Genomic DNA, 17,687 nt, shown 5'->3' with positions numbered 1-17,687 from the left:
CAATCCCCTTGGCCCGCTTATACTTTGTAAACCTATCCTAGCTAAAGCCCAGTTTAGAGATGCCCCGCCTTCCACCACCTTACCTCACCAAGCACCAATTAGAGTACTGTAACCTGAGTTCCTGGTGTAGCCCTGTGACTATGCCGGTGTGATTGCTGCTCTCCAGAGCTCTGACTTTCACTTGGTGGAAGTCGGTGTATCCCCGGCTCAGGCTGCGTTTTCTCTCAATAAATAAATCTTGATTTTATTTTAAACAGAGTACGTGACCTTACTCAACTGACAACGACAAGGAGAGTAATTGTTAGGAGGTGACAGAGAAACAAGCTGTGATACGAGCCAACTCTAGGGTGGACATAACTCAAATTCCATTTTCCCAAAACTCGCCAGAGAAATGTTTGGGAGATGGAGTAGATCAGTCCATTCCTTATAGGAGCAGGTACAGGCAGGTGGCAGTTATGTGGGTTTCAAAACTCTCTATGAAACAACTACTATGTGCCACCACGTAATTTACATCATTACTTTAAGGAAGGTATTATTATTGTTCCCTACTCAGAGATGGGTGGTGCAAGCGGTTTGTGATTGGTGCTAACCCAAATATTGGCAGTTCAAACCCACCCCGTGGCTCCCCAGAAGAAAGGTCTGGCGAACTCCTTCTGCAATGAAGCGGTTCTACTCTGTAACACACAGGGTTGCAATGAGTCAGGGGCTGAGTCTACAGCAACTAACAACAACAACTTAGAAATGAGAGAATTGAGCCATAGATAATTAAGTAATTAATCCAAGGTCACGTGACCAGTAACTGGCAGAATCAATAACTCAGCCCAGGTCCGACTGACTCTGCACTCTGTCCTCTATCTACCATACCTCTCTACCTCTCTATAAACACCTATCGGAATGTTCAAGGACTCCTCTGTGCCTGACTTAGATACCACTTAGAACTGTCTGCCGAATGGCAAAGCCATCGCCTCCAGAGTAGAAAGTCATCATTCCACTTTGCCGTAGCAAATGAAAATGGCCTTGAGTGCTTCACCAGCTCTAGTGACTAATCTCCATGAGTTCCGGGCCACGTCTTTTTTCTATCCACCAGCTGTCTTCTTTGTCACATAACCTAAGCTCAAAAATAGTTACTGAATGAAAGACTACTGCACAAAGGCAATTTTGATCTCACCATTTTTAAATGAATAGCCATAACTCATCTCTTTTTGATCAGCTCTAGAAAAGGAATTTCACACTGAATATAACTGATAAAATTCACTTTAAAAGAAGCTTTTCTTTGCTTAAGAATTTTTTTAAAATTTTATTTATTTTTTGTTGTTGAGAATATATTCAGCAAAACACACATCAGTTCAACCATTTCTACGTGTACAATTCAGTGACATTGAATGCTTAAGAAATTAATACAAGTAATCCATGGTCTTATAGAAAAATTTGAAATTGCAGCTAAGCAAAGAGAAAAAGAATTAGATTACCTGTAATTCCAATGACTAGAGATAAGTAGTATTAATGCTTTGACATGGAGCGCTTTTCACTGTGAGTAATGCTGAGTCTGTTGGATCACTCATCAAAGAACCATTGGGCTTGTGCAGGGATTTGAACCAGCACCTACACCACAGCAGCACGGATTGATACTATGCACACTGTGCAGGCTGATTTCAGACACCATAGGAGACCAAAAATAAAAATAGCAACTGAAAAATCACTGTAAACAAAGCATGCTTTCTAGTCCTTTCTCTGAAATGTCTTTAGAAGCTGTAAAGTCCGTTTTGGACTGACTAAACCCACGGGAGGAGCCCTGGTATCACAGTGGTTAAGTGCTAACTGAAAGGTCAGTGGTTAGAACCCACCAGCTGCTCGAGGGAGAAAGATGTGACAGTCTGCTTCCATAAAGATTACAGCTCTAGAAACCCCGAGGGGCAGTTCTACTTTGTCCTGTAGTGTCTCTATGAGTTGGCATCGACTTGTAGTAATGGGTTTAAACCTATGGGTTTTGGGCACAATTCAGAAGAAAGAGGGGACCTCTCACCAAGGAAAGACTTACTGCAATTCCTGCTAATCTGGAATGTAAGTGAGCAAGTTAGACTAATTTGAAAACTAAAAGCTCTGTTTTTATTTGTACTTCAGGCTGAACTCATTACATAAATTATGCCACAAATTATAACAAGTAAATTTTTGCAATTTATCCTGCTTAATTTATTTATTGATATGTTCTAAATGTATAGAGGGGTGTCTGGCTCATAGTAAGTGACTGAATCAACTCACTGGGAAAAGCTGCTGGAAGAGGAATTGCTGCCTCTAAAGGCCCATCTTTAATGCTTTAGATTCATATTGCCTAAATACTAAGATGATTTTCTGAAAGTAGTGCTAAGGTTCTTTCAGTGGAATGACTCCAGCTTGCTTTCCTAATACTCTATTTTATTTTTCTCTCTTTTATTTTATTTGGGGTCCTGAAGCTCCACATTCACCACAACAGATAAACAACAATAAAGATATTTAGGAGGTCTCCTAGTTAACTTATTCTTTTTTTAAATTTTCAAGGACATTTGTTGTTGTTAACAAACAATTTCAAGTAACCTAAGGCATAAGTATAGACAGCATGGTACAAGTGTCATACAGTGGGGTTTTTATATAAACTTCTAGTTCCTCCTCACTGAAGAAGCCTGCTTCTTCCCATAATGTTCAAGGGCTGTTGATCTGTTCTGGGAGGCCCAAGTTTTCTTGGACCAGGTCAGCTGCAGTTGAACTTTTTTGTGTGCAAATTTACATAGTCTATCTCTACTTAAGATCTTGTTATGTTTCCTTTCAGGTTTTTCTTCCTCACTTCAAGCTCTTCATGTCTGTCACTTGCTACATAGTCCCCTACGTAGTTCTGGTTTTTTTTTTTTTAATTCCTGCTATGTTGTATATTAATTTAGTTTTTTTTTTTTCTATTTCAACTCTTGGCGCTATAATTTTTTCATAAATTTTTGCTAGTTTTGGGATTTTGAAACTATACTGTTAAGGACATAAAGGCTCAGATCTTGGTAGACGATACTTTTTATCAGTATGAATTGTCCTGTTTTTCTCCTTTTAGTGCTTTTCACCTTGAACTTCTTTTGTCTACTATTTCAGTTACTAATTATGCTTTCTTTTTGTAACCAGTTAACTTATATTTCTTTATCTATCCCTTCATTTTGAAACTTCTGTGGTAATTTAGTTAGAAAAGAGATACATTTCTTTTTTAATCTGGAAATTTACCCACTAACATTTATTATGACTCCCAATATGTTTAGATTTATTCTTTCTTACTTTGTGCATTCAGTTTGCCACAATTTCTAATCTTCTTTTTAATCTGCTTATCTTTTCTTGGGCTGATTGGGTTTGTGTGTGGGGCAGGGAGGTTTCCTTGAACTTGTTTGAAAGTTATACACGCTTTTTTTATATATATTTTTTCTTCTTCTTTTTATTGTTGGGCTTTAAGTGAAAGTTTACAATTCAAGTTAGTCTCTCATATAAAAATTTATACATACATTGTTATGTTACCCTAGTTGCTCTCCCTACACTGTGACAGCACACTTCTCCTTTCCACCCCGGATTTCACATGTCCATTCAGCCAGCACCTGACCCTCTCTGCCTTCTCATCTCACCTCCGGACAGGAGCTGCCCATTTGGTCTTATGTATCTACTTGAGCTAAGAAACACACTCTTCACAAGCATCATTTTATGTCCCATAGTCCAATCTAATCTTTGTCTGAAGAGTTAGCCTCAGGAATGGTTTTAGTTTTGGGCTAACAGAGAGTCCAGGGGCCATATTTTCCGGGGTACCTCCAGTCTCGGTCAAACCATTAAGTCTGGTCTTTTTACTAGAATTTGAGTTCTGCAGGCCACTTTTCTCTCACTCTGTCAGGGACTCTCTGTTGTGTTCCCTGTCAGGGTGGTCATTGGTGGTAGCCAGGCACCATCTAGTTCTTCTGGTCTCAGGCTGATGAAGTCTCTGCTTCATGTTGCCCTTTCTGTCTCTTGGGCTAATATTTTCCTTGTGTCTTTCATGTTCTTCATTCTTCTTTGCTCCAGGTTCGTTGGGAGAAATTCATGCATCTTAGATGGCCACTCGCTAGCTTTTAAGACCCCAGACACCACTCACCGAAGTCCAAAGTGGGATGCAGAACATTTTCTTAATAAACTTTATTATGCCAATTGACCTAGATGTCCCCTGAAACCATAGTCCCCAGAACCCCACCCCTGCTACTCTGTCCCTCAAAGGGTTTGGATGTATTCAGGAAACTTCTTAGCTTTGGTTTAGTCCAGTTGTGCTGACTTCCCCTGTAGTGTATGTTGTATTTCCCTTCACCTAAAATAATTCTTGTCTACTATCTAGCTAGTGAATATCCGTCTCCCTCCCTCCCCACACTCATAACCATCAAAGAATATTTTCTTCTGTGTTTAAACCTTTTCTTGAGTTCTTAATAATAGTGGTCTTATACAATATTTGTCCTTTTGCAACAGACTAAGTTCACTCAGCATAATGCCTTCCAGATTCCTCCATGTATAAGATGTTTCACGGCTTCATTGTTGTTCTTTATCATTGCGTAGTATTCCACTGTGTGAATATACAATAATTTGTTTATCCATTCGTCCATTGATGGCCACCTACGTTGTTTCCATCTTTTTGCTATCATAAACAGTGCTGCAATGAACATGGGTGTGCATATATCTATTCGTGTGAAGGCTCTTATTTCTCTAGGATATATTCCAAGGAGTGGGATTGTGTGGTGGGGGTGGGGGGGAGGTTTCCTTGAGCTTGTCTGAAAGTTATACATGCTAGTTCTGTTTTCCTTGTGATTCTCCTTACATTTTTAGCACACATATTGAAACATAATTTTAACAATGTCTAAAATTAATTAGTATCAGCAATTTCTCTCTAAAAAAGATAGGAACAAGAACTTCACTCCACTGTTTCACTACTGCCCACTCAGCCCTTTTCACATTTTGATATCTCTTGGAACTTTAGATACCAATTTTTTTAAATTGATACTTACTTAGACATGTTTTAAACACTAATTTCTTTTATCATCATTCTTCTTACAATCCTCTTTTTCATCTTGGTTTCAATTTTTTTCTTGCTTGAGTACATCCACTAACAATTCTTTCAGGGAGTGTTTGTGAATTGTGAAGTCTTCTGAGCATTTGAGTGACAGACACTGTAGACTAGCTCGCTCAACTTAAATCAATCCCTCCTCTAGCTTGCCTTCCTGGTCTATACAGTCTGTTATACTGAAGATTATTTTTCCAATCTCCCATAAGCTAGGGGCCTATACACAACCTCAGTTCTTCTGCTCAGAGGCAGCGCTGCTTAACAAAAAGTGGTGGCTGTGTGCAGAGAGCTGATCTTCAGGGGAGATTTGGCAGAACTCCTTGTGTTTGTTCTTAGCATCATAGGTGCTGAGTAGCAAACAGACACAGTCATGGAGTTTTGCTGGCTTTGTCCTTGGTTTGGTTAAGTGCTCCTTCCTCTGTCTTCATTGTTCCTGGCTGTGTTTTCTGCCACCCTAGTTCTCTGGCCCCCCTAGAGGTTCTAAAACCCTTGAATAAGTCCACTTCTGGTTAAACTTGTTGGAGACAATTCTGTGATCTGTCACTAGAAAATCTGACTGAGTCAACTTTAATGTCTGAAAATATGCTTATTTTACTCTTGTCTTTGATTAGTAGATTGAGTATGAAGTGCTAGGTTCAAATATATTTTCCGCTATAATTTTTATATTACTCCATTTTCTTTTTACCATTTATATATCTGCTTCTTGTTCAACTGTTACTCTGTTTTGTTCCTTCTGGAAGTTTTAATTGTTTTTTTGTTGTGTTTCGTTTGTCTTGTTTCTGCCTCCTCAGTGTTCTGACATATGTCTGCCATTTATCGAGGTAGGAGGTGCTCTTGTTGTTGTTGTTGTTTTCCCCTTTATCCTGCTTAGTACTCAGTGAGCCTTTTCAGTCTGAGACTTAATGCAGAGAAATTCTTCTGTTATTCTTTGTATATTGTTTCCCCTCCATTGTCTCTGTCTCTTCTTCTAGATGTCTTAATGTTGGAACTTCTTGACCTATTTGACATACTTTTTAATTTTTCCTTTACACTCTCCATGCTTTTTTATTAACTACATATTTTATTTGTTATTAAATGAATAATTTCTTTCAAAGGATCAGCACAAAGCTGGTTCCTATGAGGTGGAGGTAAAAGATGTCCCAAATGTCCAGCTTTTCCAAACTGCTGTACCACTCCATCATCTCTAACATCAACTACACCCGCTTCCTTCAGTACTCTCCCTCCTATCTTTGGGTTCTGTTATTTGCTGCAACTTCTCACAGAACTCACAAACTGTAGCAAGGAAATGGTTCACGTGGTTGTGGAGGCTGGCAAGTCCCAAATCTGTAGGTCAGGCATAGGCTTCTCCCAACCATGTGGCTGCAGGGGCTGACGAACCCAACCTGGAAGGTCAGACCACAGGCTGCTGGCTCACAAGGCTGCGGAAGCTGGCGAATCAGGTCTGACAATAGGCTGCCAGCCCATGGTGCCGCAGAAGCCAGCGAATCCCAGAATCAGCAGGTCAGATGGTGGGCCACTGGCTCAAGTCCCAAGAACTGGCTGTCAGATGATTATGAACCCGATGCGGGATCCAAAGTGAGAGTGAGAGAGGGAGCCCCATGAGGGCACACACATATATATACCTTGGATGCAGGCCACACCCCAGGGGAGGGCATAATTGGATTAAGGGTGGGACTTGGGTCATGCCCTCCTGCAAGGCTCTGACTCAGGATACAACCCACACCAATCCTGCCTCATTAACATGTAGAGGTTAGGATTTACAACACAAAAATGGAGGGCAATTAAGATAATTACAACATATCACAAAATGGAGGACAAGCATACAATACTTGGAATCATGGCCTAGCCAAGTAGATACATAAACCCAACCATCACAGGTTCCACATACCTTATTTGCATAGTCCCACTCAATCATTGTGTGTAAGTCACAAAGACCATGGCTAGAAGAGTCATATTAAGTAATTCGTGGCACTGCAGTTGTTGTTGGGTGCTGTTGAGTTGAATCCAATTCATAGCAACCCCATGCAACAGAGTAGAACTGCCCCATCCAGTTTGGACATGTTATCAGGAGGGACCAATATTTGGCATGTTCTCAGGAGGGACTAGTCACTGGAGAAGGACATCATGCTTAGTAAAGTAGAGGGTCAGCAAAAAAGAGGAAGACCCTTGTCTCAGTTATCTAGTGCTGCTATAACAGAAATACCACAAGTGGATGGTTTTAATGAAGAGAAGTTTATTTCCTTACAGTAAAGTAGGCTAAAAGTCCACATTCAGGGTGTCAGCTCCAGGGGAAGGCTTTCTTTCTCTCAGCCTTCTCATCAGTGTTCCCCCAGACTAGGAGCTTCTCAGCGCAGGGACTCTGGTCCAAAGGATGCGCGCTGCTCCCAGCACTGCTTTCTTGTTGGTATGAGGTCCCCAACTCTCTGCTTGCTTCCCTTTCCTTTTATCTCTTGAGAGATAAAAGGTGGTGCAGAACACACCCCAGGAAAACTCCTTTTAGATTGGATCAGGGATGTGACCTGGGTAAAGGTGGCATTACAATCCCACCCTAATCCTTTTTAACATAAAATTACAACCACAAAATGGAGGCCAACCACACAATTCTGGGAATCATGGCCCAGCCAAATTGATACACACATTTTTGGGGGGACACAATTCAAACCATGACAACACTCAACAAGATGGATTGACACAGTGGCTGCAACGATGGGCATAACAACAATTGTGGTGATTGTGTGGGACCCAGCGGTGTTTCGTTCTGTTGTACATACGGTCACTATGAGTCAGAACAAAAACAATAATCTTTATAGGAACAGATCGCCAGGTCTTTCTCCATGTAGCTGCTGAGTGGTTTCAAACCACCAACGCTTTGTTTAGCAACCAAGCATTTAACCATTGCCCCACCAGGGCTTCTTCATATTTTATTAACTACGTATTATATCCTCTGTGCTTCTCAAACTTTCATGAAGATCCTGAATCAATATTATATGGTGGGGCCTGAGATTGTGTATTGCTCCCAAGTCCCCAGGAGGTGCCAGTGCTGCTGGTCTGCAGACCATCCTTTGTATAGAAAGGCCTTAGGTACAGAGATGTGTAGTGGGAATCTTCCTCCTTCACTTACTAGTCATATGACACTGGGAAACGGTCCTAACCTCTGTGAGAATCAGCCTTCTCTCCTACAAAAAGAAGTTATTAGCTTCCATGTTTCTAATTTCCTGCAACAACTAAGTGTGATTTTTAGCCTGCGCAGAACGTTAGGAGGCATGAAATGAAAAAAAGACTACCCTGGACTTCTGCTGTCAGAGGTGGGCTTTAATGATGCTGGACAGAAAGTGTGCCGGCCTCCACGGCTCTGCCCAGTGGGGAGGGCTCTATTCTCAGGTTGGACCTCAGTCATGAAGTTGTTTTTTCAGCTGAAGGGATTAGAACAAACATCCACACCTGTTTTATCCCTACATAGACGCAAACTCCACCCATGTACACTCTATTTCAATAGAGAAAAACCTACAGAGCCTGCCACAGACAAAGAGAAAGTAAATCAGTTTATGATTAATGGAGCAGACTGGAAGAATACATTTCTACTGAAAAAACCTATAAAGGCAATACTTACTGTGGAATTTGAGAAAAGTTATGAGCAAAGAGTAAAAATAAGAGCCTGATGTTTGGGGTGAATGTCTTATTCGAAAACGATTTTAGAGTTATGGTTACTGTGAGCAGAGGGAATAAAAAGGAAGGAAGAAAAAGCAGAATAAAATAAGGAGGGAAGTTAACACTGATTGAGTAGCTATTTCACAGCAGGCGTTTTCCAAATGTTACCATGTAACACAGGGTCCACCAAGCCAGAATTCCGCCTCCCTGGATACTAACCCGTGAAAAGGATGGGGTGAACCACAAAAGAGGAGAAGTAACCTTGAGCAGCAAATGAAAGGGATTGGGCCCAGACAAGTATTGAGACAATTTTTCTACTGTTCCAAATTTAATTATAGGCATATGTTTGGTTACAGTCTTGGTATTTACATATATAGGCGTAAGTTTGGCTACAATTTTGCTATTAGGAGGCCAATTTAAAGATTTCAGAGTTGGTAATAACATTTTTAGGAGGCCCTGGACGATGCAAATGGTTAAGCACTCAGCTACTAATCTAAAGATTGGCAGTTCAAATCCACCCAAAGGAGCCTTGGAAGAAAGTCCTGGCAATTTACTTCCAAAAGGTCACAGCCATTGAAACTCTATGGAGCACAGTTCAACTCCATGGCAACTGGTTGTTTTTTTGTTTTAATGACATTTTTAAAAATAAGTAAAAGTTAAATAACCTTTAGTAGACCAAATACAAAAAGTAAATAAAAGCAAAAGATCCTCACTAGTGATTCATTAGGAATGTTAATATCTTCTCAGAAAGAGGTCATGAATTATGTTTCACCAAAAGACTGTGTTTCAAACCAGGTTTAGGGAAATATTTTTCTTGGGTAAGGATTTTCACCAAATTCCTTAGTGAAGAAAAATCTAGAAATTTAAAAGTGAACTCTACTCAATATAAGGTATAATCTGCTGTATAACAAGTTAAAGGACTTTTTCTAGGAATTACTGTAAGTAATTTTCTGTGGTTGGGGGAGCATTCAGAGAAAAAAAAAAAATTTGCTGTCGAGTCGATTCCTACTCATAGCGACCCTATAGGACAGAGTAGAACTGCCTCATAGGATTTTCAAGGAGCGCCTGGTGGATTCAAACTGCCCGACCTTTTGGTTAGCAGCCATAGCTCTTAACCACTACGTCACCAGGGTTTTTACAATTCAGAGAGGGGTCCCTATTTCTGTTTCAGCCAAGCTTCAAATTCCAGAGTACATAAATGGATATGCAGCCCCCTTACAACACAATACTTCAGAAGGTTGGTTTCTGTCTGGGTGGGCTATGTGCTTCACCACTAAACCAAACCATACCATTTGCCTTCAAGTCGAGTCCAACTCACAGCGACCCTGTACAACAGAAAAGAACTGTCCCACAGGGTTTCCAAGGCTATAATTTTCACGGGAACAGACGGCCACATCTTTCTCTCACAGAGCAGCTGTTGGGTTCAAACTGCCAATCTTTTGGTTAGCAGCTAAGTACATAACCATTGCACCACCAAGGCTCCTTATACTACACCACAACACATGGAAAATATTTGGCACTTAGAATGTTACCTATCTTCACCCTTTTTCTCTTTCTGTCCCGCTCCTCAGGGATAAATTAACTTATGACAGGATTTCAGGGGTGAATAGATTCTCTTCAGGCCCCCACAGTCTTCTTAGCCTAATCACATTTTATCACAAATATATTTAAGAGAATACAAAGCCTTAAATTGCAGATTTAGAGTTAAGAAGATTAAAATGCACATAACTAGGATAAGGGGGGAAAAATTGCCATTGAGTGACCCTATAGAACAGAATAGAACTGCCCCATAGAGTTTCCAAGGAGCGGCTAGTGGGTTTGATCGGCCGACATTTTGGTTAGCAGCTGAGCTCTTAACCACTGCTCCACCAGGGCTCCAAGTAGGATAAGAGCACACAGTATTGAAGAGTTTCTATCACCAAGTAAATATTTCATTTCTTTGCCCTGGTGGCATAGTGGTTAATAGCCCGGCTGCTAATCAAAATGTCAGCAGTTTGAATCCACCAGCTGCTCCTTGGAAACCCTATGTGGCAGTTCTCCTTTGTCCTATAGGGTCACTATAAATGGGAATCAACTTGATGGTGGCTTTGTTTTTGTTTTTGTTTTTGGTTAATGCGTGTGTGTGTCTGTATATGTGTGTGTGTGTGTGTATATATATATATATACACACGTATATATATAAATATATATATATATATCAAGTGGGGTAGCTACAAAGCCCAAAATCAACTTGTGTCAGCTTCATAATAGGGCCTTAGGCCAGCACTGACCTCTTACTCAGGTCAAAAACAGCAGTGGACAGAGAGGGAGCTTTCTCGTCTTGCCCACTGAGCATGTTTACTCCAAAGCAGGGACTCTGTATAAGTAAGTTTGAGGGGAGTGAGAGAAGTGGGTCAAAACTGAATATTCCATAACATTGAAAGGATTGAAAGTATTAAGAAAAAAGACTTGAAATCAGACAGACCTGGCTGTAAGCTATACTCTTCTACTGAAATTCTCTAAACCTCAATTTCCTGCAAATTGAAGCTAATGATATACGGCACAAGGTGACAAGGCTGATAGAATAATTGTTTAGCATGGTGCCGAGGATATAACATTGTATCGGTCAGCTATTTCTATATAACAAACAATCCCAAAATTCAATGTCATGACAATAATAAGCATTTATTCTCCTACTCATGGGTCTGGGATTGGCTAGGGTGACAATTTCAAGCTTCAGGTGTGCAGGTAAGTTGGGGAAGCTTTGGCCCACATTTCCTCTTTTCTCCTGGGACTAGGTGGCTCCCCAGGGCATGTTTTTCTCATAGCAATGGCAGAAGTACCCCCACACGTGCACATTTCAAGCATTTGCTTATATAATGTCCACTAACATCTCATTAGCCAAAGGAAGTCACGTGGTGAAGCCCAACATTAACAAATCAGGGGAGGGGGTGGGCAAAAGGGAGTATTTGCCAAACAACCATGCAAACTATCATAGTTTACTCTCTTATTTATTTTATTCACATCCCTCTCCTATGCAAAAAACACTCATTCCACCCAAAGACCCACAGTCATCTCATCTAATACAGTAAAACCTGTGAACTCTGGAACCGGTGTAAGGCGGAAACCCGTCAGAGAAAAACAACCGGTTGCCGTGGAGTCATTCTGATTCAGAGTGACCCCTTAGGACAGAGTAGAACTGCCCCATAGAGTTTCCAAACAGCGCCTTGTGGATTCGAACTGTTGACGTTTTTGGTTAGCAGCTGTATCACTTAACCAGTACGCCACCAGGATTTCCTGTCAGAGAAAGAAACCTTAAATATTTTCCAATAAAACAAACTATAGAGAAGTGGTAAGACTTCACTCTATCAAAGCCAGAAAACTTGCAAGATCTGGAAAAACAAGGCAGTCCCATTAAGTTCGACTCTCACAGAAACAGCATCTGGTTAAAAATCCAGGATCTTACGTTCTGCATCAGGTCTGAATGTGGCTTCTCTTGATCCAGAGACCTCTTAATAAAAGGAACGGTTATCTGCCAAACATACACCCAAAGGCAGAACAGGGATAAATTAAGAGTAACAAACACTCTCATTAAAAAAGGGGAAGAATGGGAAACACATCACAGTCCCTGTCCACTGGCAATTCTGAAATCCCAGTGGGCAAATGTTGCCAGGTCCCCCTACCCTGAGGAGAGGGAATGTTTCTTGATTAGGCCCTGGTTCTGCTCCTGGAAGTGACCTTCCATCAGGATTTCAAACCAGTTCTTTCTGGTTTGACCTCCTGCCAAGAATTTGCTTTTCCATCCCAGATACATAAATCAGAATCTACAGCCTAACAAGCAAGGATCTTGTTAGATTCTTTCTCAATTCCCTTCATTATCTCTGACTTGGATATGAAAGTTGTGCTGTTTCATCAGCCGACTTAGTTCTTGCTCCCTTGTCTTTCACCAGCAGTTCTTGGGTGGCGCAGACAGTTAACACACTCAGCTGCTAACTGAAAGGTTGGAGGTTGGAGTCCCCCCAGAGGCACCTCAAAGAAAGATATCTAGCTTCTATAGGACTGAGGCCTTAATATGTCTAGGAACCCTTTTGTCCATTTAAGGGGATCTACTAGACACCGAAGAAGAATTGATACATTACAATCCTGGTGTTGGTGAAGAATATTGAATATACCATGCGTGGACTAACAGAAGAATGAACAAATCTGTCGCAGAAGAAGTATAGCCATAATGCTGCTTAGAAGGGAGGCTGGCAAGACTTCCTCTCACATCCTTTGGACATGTTATCAGGAGGGACCAGTCCTTGGGAAGGACATCATGCTTGGTGTCATGTATTGAATTGTGTCCCCCAAAAATACATGATAATTTGGTTAGGCCATGATTTCCAATATTGTGTGATTGTCTGCCATTTCATCATTTGATGTGATTATCTTATGTGTTGTAAATCCTGCCTCCACGATGTTAATGAGGCAGGATTAGAAGCAGTTATGTTAATGAGGCAGAACTAAATCTACAAGATGAGGTTGTGTCTTAAACCAATCTCCTTTGAAGTATAAAAGAGAGAAGCGAGCAGAGAGACAGGGGGACCTCATACCACCAAGAAAGCAGCACTGGAGCAGAGCAAGTCCTTTGGACCCAGGGTTCCTATGCTGAGAAGCTCCTAGTCGGGGGAAGATTGATGACAAGGACCTTTCCCCAGAGCCAAAAGAGAGAGCCTTCCCCTGGATCTAATGCCCTGAATACGAACTTCTAGCCTCCTAGACTGTGAGAGAATAAATTTCTGTTGGTTAAAGCCATCCACTTGTGGTATTTCTGTTATAGCAGCGTAGATAACTAAGACACTTGGTAAAGCAGAGGGTCAGCAAAAAAGAGTAAGGTCCTCCATGAGATGGATTGATACAGTGGCTGCAATAATGGGTTCAAACATAACAATGATTTTGAGGATGGCGCAGGGCGGGGCAGTGTTTTGTTCTGTTGTTCGTAGGGTCTCTATGAGTTGGAACCGACCAGCACACCCAACAACAACCACAACACTAGGCACTTTATTCATTTTAAAAGTTTTAACAAAGGGCCTTTAACCATAGCCTTGATTTAGCCTTTACCCTGAGGCCATGTCTTACTGGCAGCACTCTGGATTTGTTCTTTTCCCTCACACTGTATCCTAATGGTTTGGGTGAGGGACCATTTCATTTTCCACTCTCACTAACATATATTTATTTATGTATTTATTAAACAGAACTGATATCCTTAATCATATGGGAAAACCATCCATTCCACCAACCTTACAAAGTGTATATTAGAAGCACACCAAACCGAAAAACCAAACCCATTGCCATCAAGTCAATTCTGACTCATAGTGACCCTATAGGACAAAGTAGAACTGCCCCATAGGGTTTCCAAGGAGCCGCTGGTGGATTCACACTGCCGATCTTTTGGTTAGCAGCCGAGCTCTTAACCACTGTGCCACCAGGGCTCCTAGAAGCACATAGAGCCCTCCAAATTGCAGACCTTGATCCTGTAAATGTCTTTTCAGACTGTGGTTAAATCTAAAGTGATATATAGAAAATTTACAAAACAAGAATCACGAAGATCCAGCAAGAGGAGTAAAATTAAAGATTGCATTTCAAGCAAAAGATTTATTCTTGGTGCTGGTCTTCCCAGTGCAGTAAGAGAAACCTAAATAAACAGCTTCAGAAAATACTCATGGGTCTAGTTCACTGCCACACAATGAACATTATTGATGAATGGAGGACAACCATTGATGATTATACCTGGGAGCTCTGTGTGAAGAAAGCAATTAGCAGTTACTCAATTTAAAAATTTGAAGGAAATGAAAGTTCATAATGAATGCCATGCAATTATGTGAAACTATACCTTCTCATAGAATCATTGGGGACCAGAAAATATTCAGTATTATCAGTAGACTTTTCTGTTTTGACATATAAAATTACAAAATATAAAGCTAAATAGAATTACCTAAAATCATGTTTATGATCTTGTCTTTGCCATTCTTGGCACATAGAAGTGGTTTTTGATTACCTCTGAAATCAGATGAAAAATCTAATCATAAATATCCATATTACAGTCCCATGCAACTATAAGTCATTCCCTCAACACACTTGTGATTCTTTCTCATTCCCTACAATCTCCTTTAGCCCTTCAGTATCTCTGAGTTAGATATGAAAGTTGTGCTGTTTCAATCAGCAGACTTAGTTCTTACTCCTTTGTCTTTCACCAGCAGTTCCTGGGTGGTGCAAACAGTTAAGGTGCTTGGCTGCTAACTGAAAGGTTCGAGGTTCGAGTTCACCCAGAAGTGTCTCAGAAGAAAGGCCTGATGATCTGCTGCCAAAAATTCAGCCACTCAAAACCCTGCAGAGTAGAGTTATACTCTGACACACATGGGATCACCATGAGTCAGAATCTACTTGACTTGATGATTTGTTTTGCTTTGTTTTGGCTTGTCTTTAAAAAGCTTACTTTTGAGCCACCTCCTCCGTGAAGCCTTCCCTAATTACTCTGCTCAGAATTATTATCACCTTTTCTTTGCTTTTTGTTTATCCCTCATTTGAGGAGAATCACCATGCCTTTTACCAGAGTGTTATTTCTGTGTCTGTCGCACATACTGGATGGTAAGATTCCTGAAGCAGGATCAGGACCTTTTTCCCCTTTGCCTCTTACACATTGTATTCAATGTTGTAAATTCTAATTAATTCAAAACTTATAACAATTGAACCTTTTATACAATGATTCTGATTTGCCCATATCCCAATTATACAATATACCCTCATCCTATTGACCAAATTCAATTTATTTTTCCAAGCAATAGTTTTTCAGTAAATTCCTTCAGGACAACCTTACTATATAATTTTTAGCCAAATTAACGTCCATATACGTGGAACCCTACTAGCAATAATAGTTACAGGGCTCTAAAATGTGCACCAGATCATTATGAAAATGGGGAACTGTGGATATGCTAATATATGTATATGTAGGTAGAGTAATTTTTGAAAGTTTCTGAGACTAGCTAAAGATGGCTGACTAATGCACCAGAGTAGAAAAAGCATAAGACTTTATTTATAAAACCAAACCAATAAATAATAAGCAGAAATCCTGAAGATTTATTTGATTGCTATATGGCAACTTGAGTATATTTCTTATGAAGTCAAAGATGGGTGAGGTTGGCTTGGAAACCACTAAGCCTAAGAGTTACTTGGGCAGGCATGTACTTAGTGAAGGTCAGGTTAAGATGAACAAGTTTTCTGTGAAAACTTGCATGTGAAAACAGAAGTTGCAGGCTCTCGTTCATTACACCATATCTTGTTTTTGGCCACCCAAAGTTGCAAGCAACAATTAATAGCTGTACAGGGGGATTCTCAAGATTTTATTTGTAACAATGTTAACTGGTGAGGCGAGAATAGGAAACTTGGGAACAGCCTAATTATGGGGAAGAATTTTCTAAAGAATTAATGTAACTATCTCATCATGAAAGACAAAACATAAAGGAAAAGCCATATTGAACATACTTATTTCTGTATATTGAGTTTGCTTTTGTTTAAAATCTATGATGATTCTGAGATACTTTTGAAATGATGAGCACAACCTAGCCATAAAAATGGTTGGGTGCCTCAGTCTTCATGAACTTTGTCACCCAAAAACCAAACCCGTTGCCCTCGAGTTGATTCTGACTCATAGTGACCCTCTTCATAGTACCAAGAGTCAGAATCGACTCAACAGCAACAGGGGATATGTCACCCTAAATAACATAAATCAGTTGATCCCCCATTTCTCTGAGTAGCTCTTATTTAAAAAAAACAAAAACCAAAAACTGAACCTGTTGCCACTGAGTCCATGAGTCTACAGAGTAGAACTGCTCCATAGGGTCTTCTTGGCTATGATTTTTATTGAAGCAGATCGCCAGGCCTTTCTTCTGCAGTGGTGCTGGGTTGTTCAAACCACTAACCTTTTAGGTTAATAGTCAAACACAAACAGCTTGTGCCACCAAGGAACCTGAGTGGCTCTTAAAAAAAAGTCAATTCTAACTCATAGCGACTATATAGGGCAGAGTAGAACTGCCCCATAGGGTTTCCATGGGTGTAATCTTTATGGACTAGTGGATTTGAACTGGCAACCTTTCAGTTAGCAGGCAACCACTTAACCACTGCACCACCAGGCTCCTTGAGTGGCTTTTAGCAGTGCATAAATCAGTGAGAGAGAAACTCGCATCTCTGACATTCAGAAAGCGGTAAAAGGAGGTTTTTAGAAGATCATAGACCAAGGTTCTTCTAGCTGACATGTTATATACAAATGCCCAGAAACCCGGATCTACTCCTCTGTGTCACTCCCCCCATCTCATGACCAGTATCCTTGGCAAAATGACCTACCACTGCTGAGTCTCATCAAGAAGCTGCCATTAAGCCTGCATCCACCACCAGGCTGACGCATTCCAGTGGAAAGTGCCCTGACTGAGAGTGTCTAGCCCAGGGGATGGCAGAGAAGGACAGGGTGAGGGCAGGCAGTTGCTACCACTATTTCCACTTGGCCTCCAGTTGTTGTTTGCAGTCAAGTTGATTCTGACTCAGAGGAGCCTATATGACAGAGTAGAACTGCCCCATAGGGTTTCCTAGGTTGCAATCTTTATGGGAGCACATTGCCAGATCTTTTCTCCCATGGAGCCGCTGCTAACCTTTGGATTAGCAGCTGAGTGCTTAACCACTGGTCTACCAGGGCTCCTTCTTAGTCTCCTGCCACTTAGCAAATACGTTTCTATTCCTTTTTCATTTTGTAAATGCCTTTGAATTGAGTGCTCAATGTTATTGTTAATCCCATTGACTTAGGAAGAAACTATGAGATTCTTTCTGGCTGGCTTAAAGGAGCTATCCCTAACAATAATGATCTTAATGAGGGTAGAATAGGCAGGGGTGGATTATCCAATAAACAAGGTAAGCACTGGCTTACTTGTACTTATTTACTAATCTATAGTGACCAATTGGA

This window comes from Trichechus manatus, unplaced genomic scaffold (assembly GCF_000243295.1).
Source record: "Trichechus manatus latirostris isolate Lorelei unplaced genomic scaffold, TriManLat1.0 scaffold00242, whole genome shotgun sequence".
NCBI classification, from domain to species: Eukaryota; Metazoa; Chordata; class Mammalia; order Sirenia; family Trichechidae; genus Trichechus; species Trichechus manatus.
Note: the sequence above shows the minus strand (reverse complement) of the source record.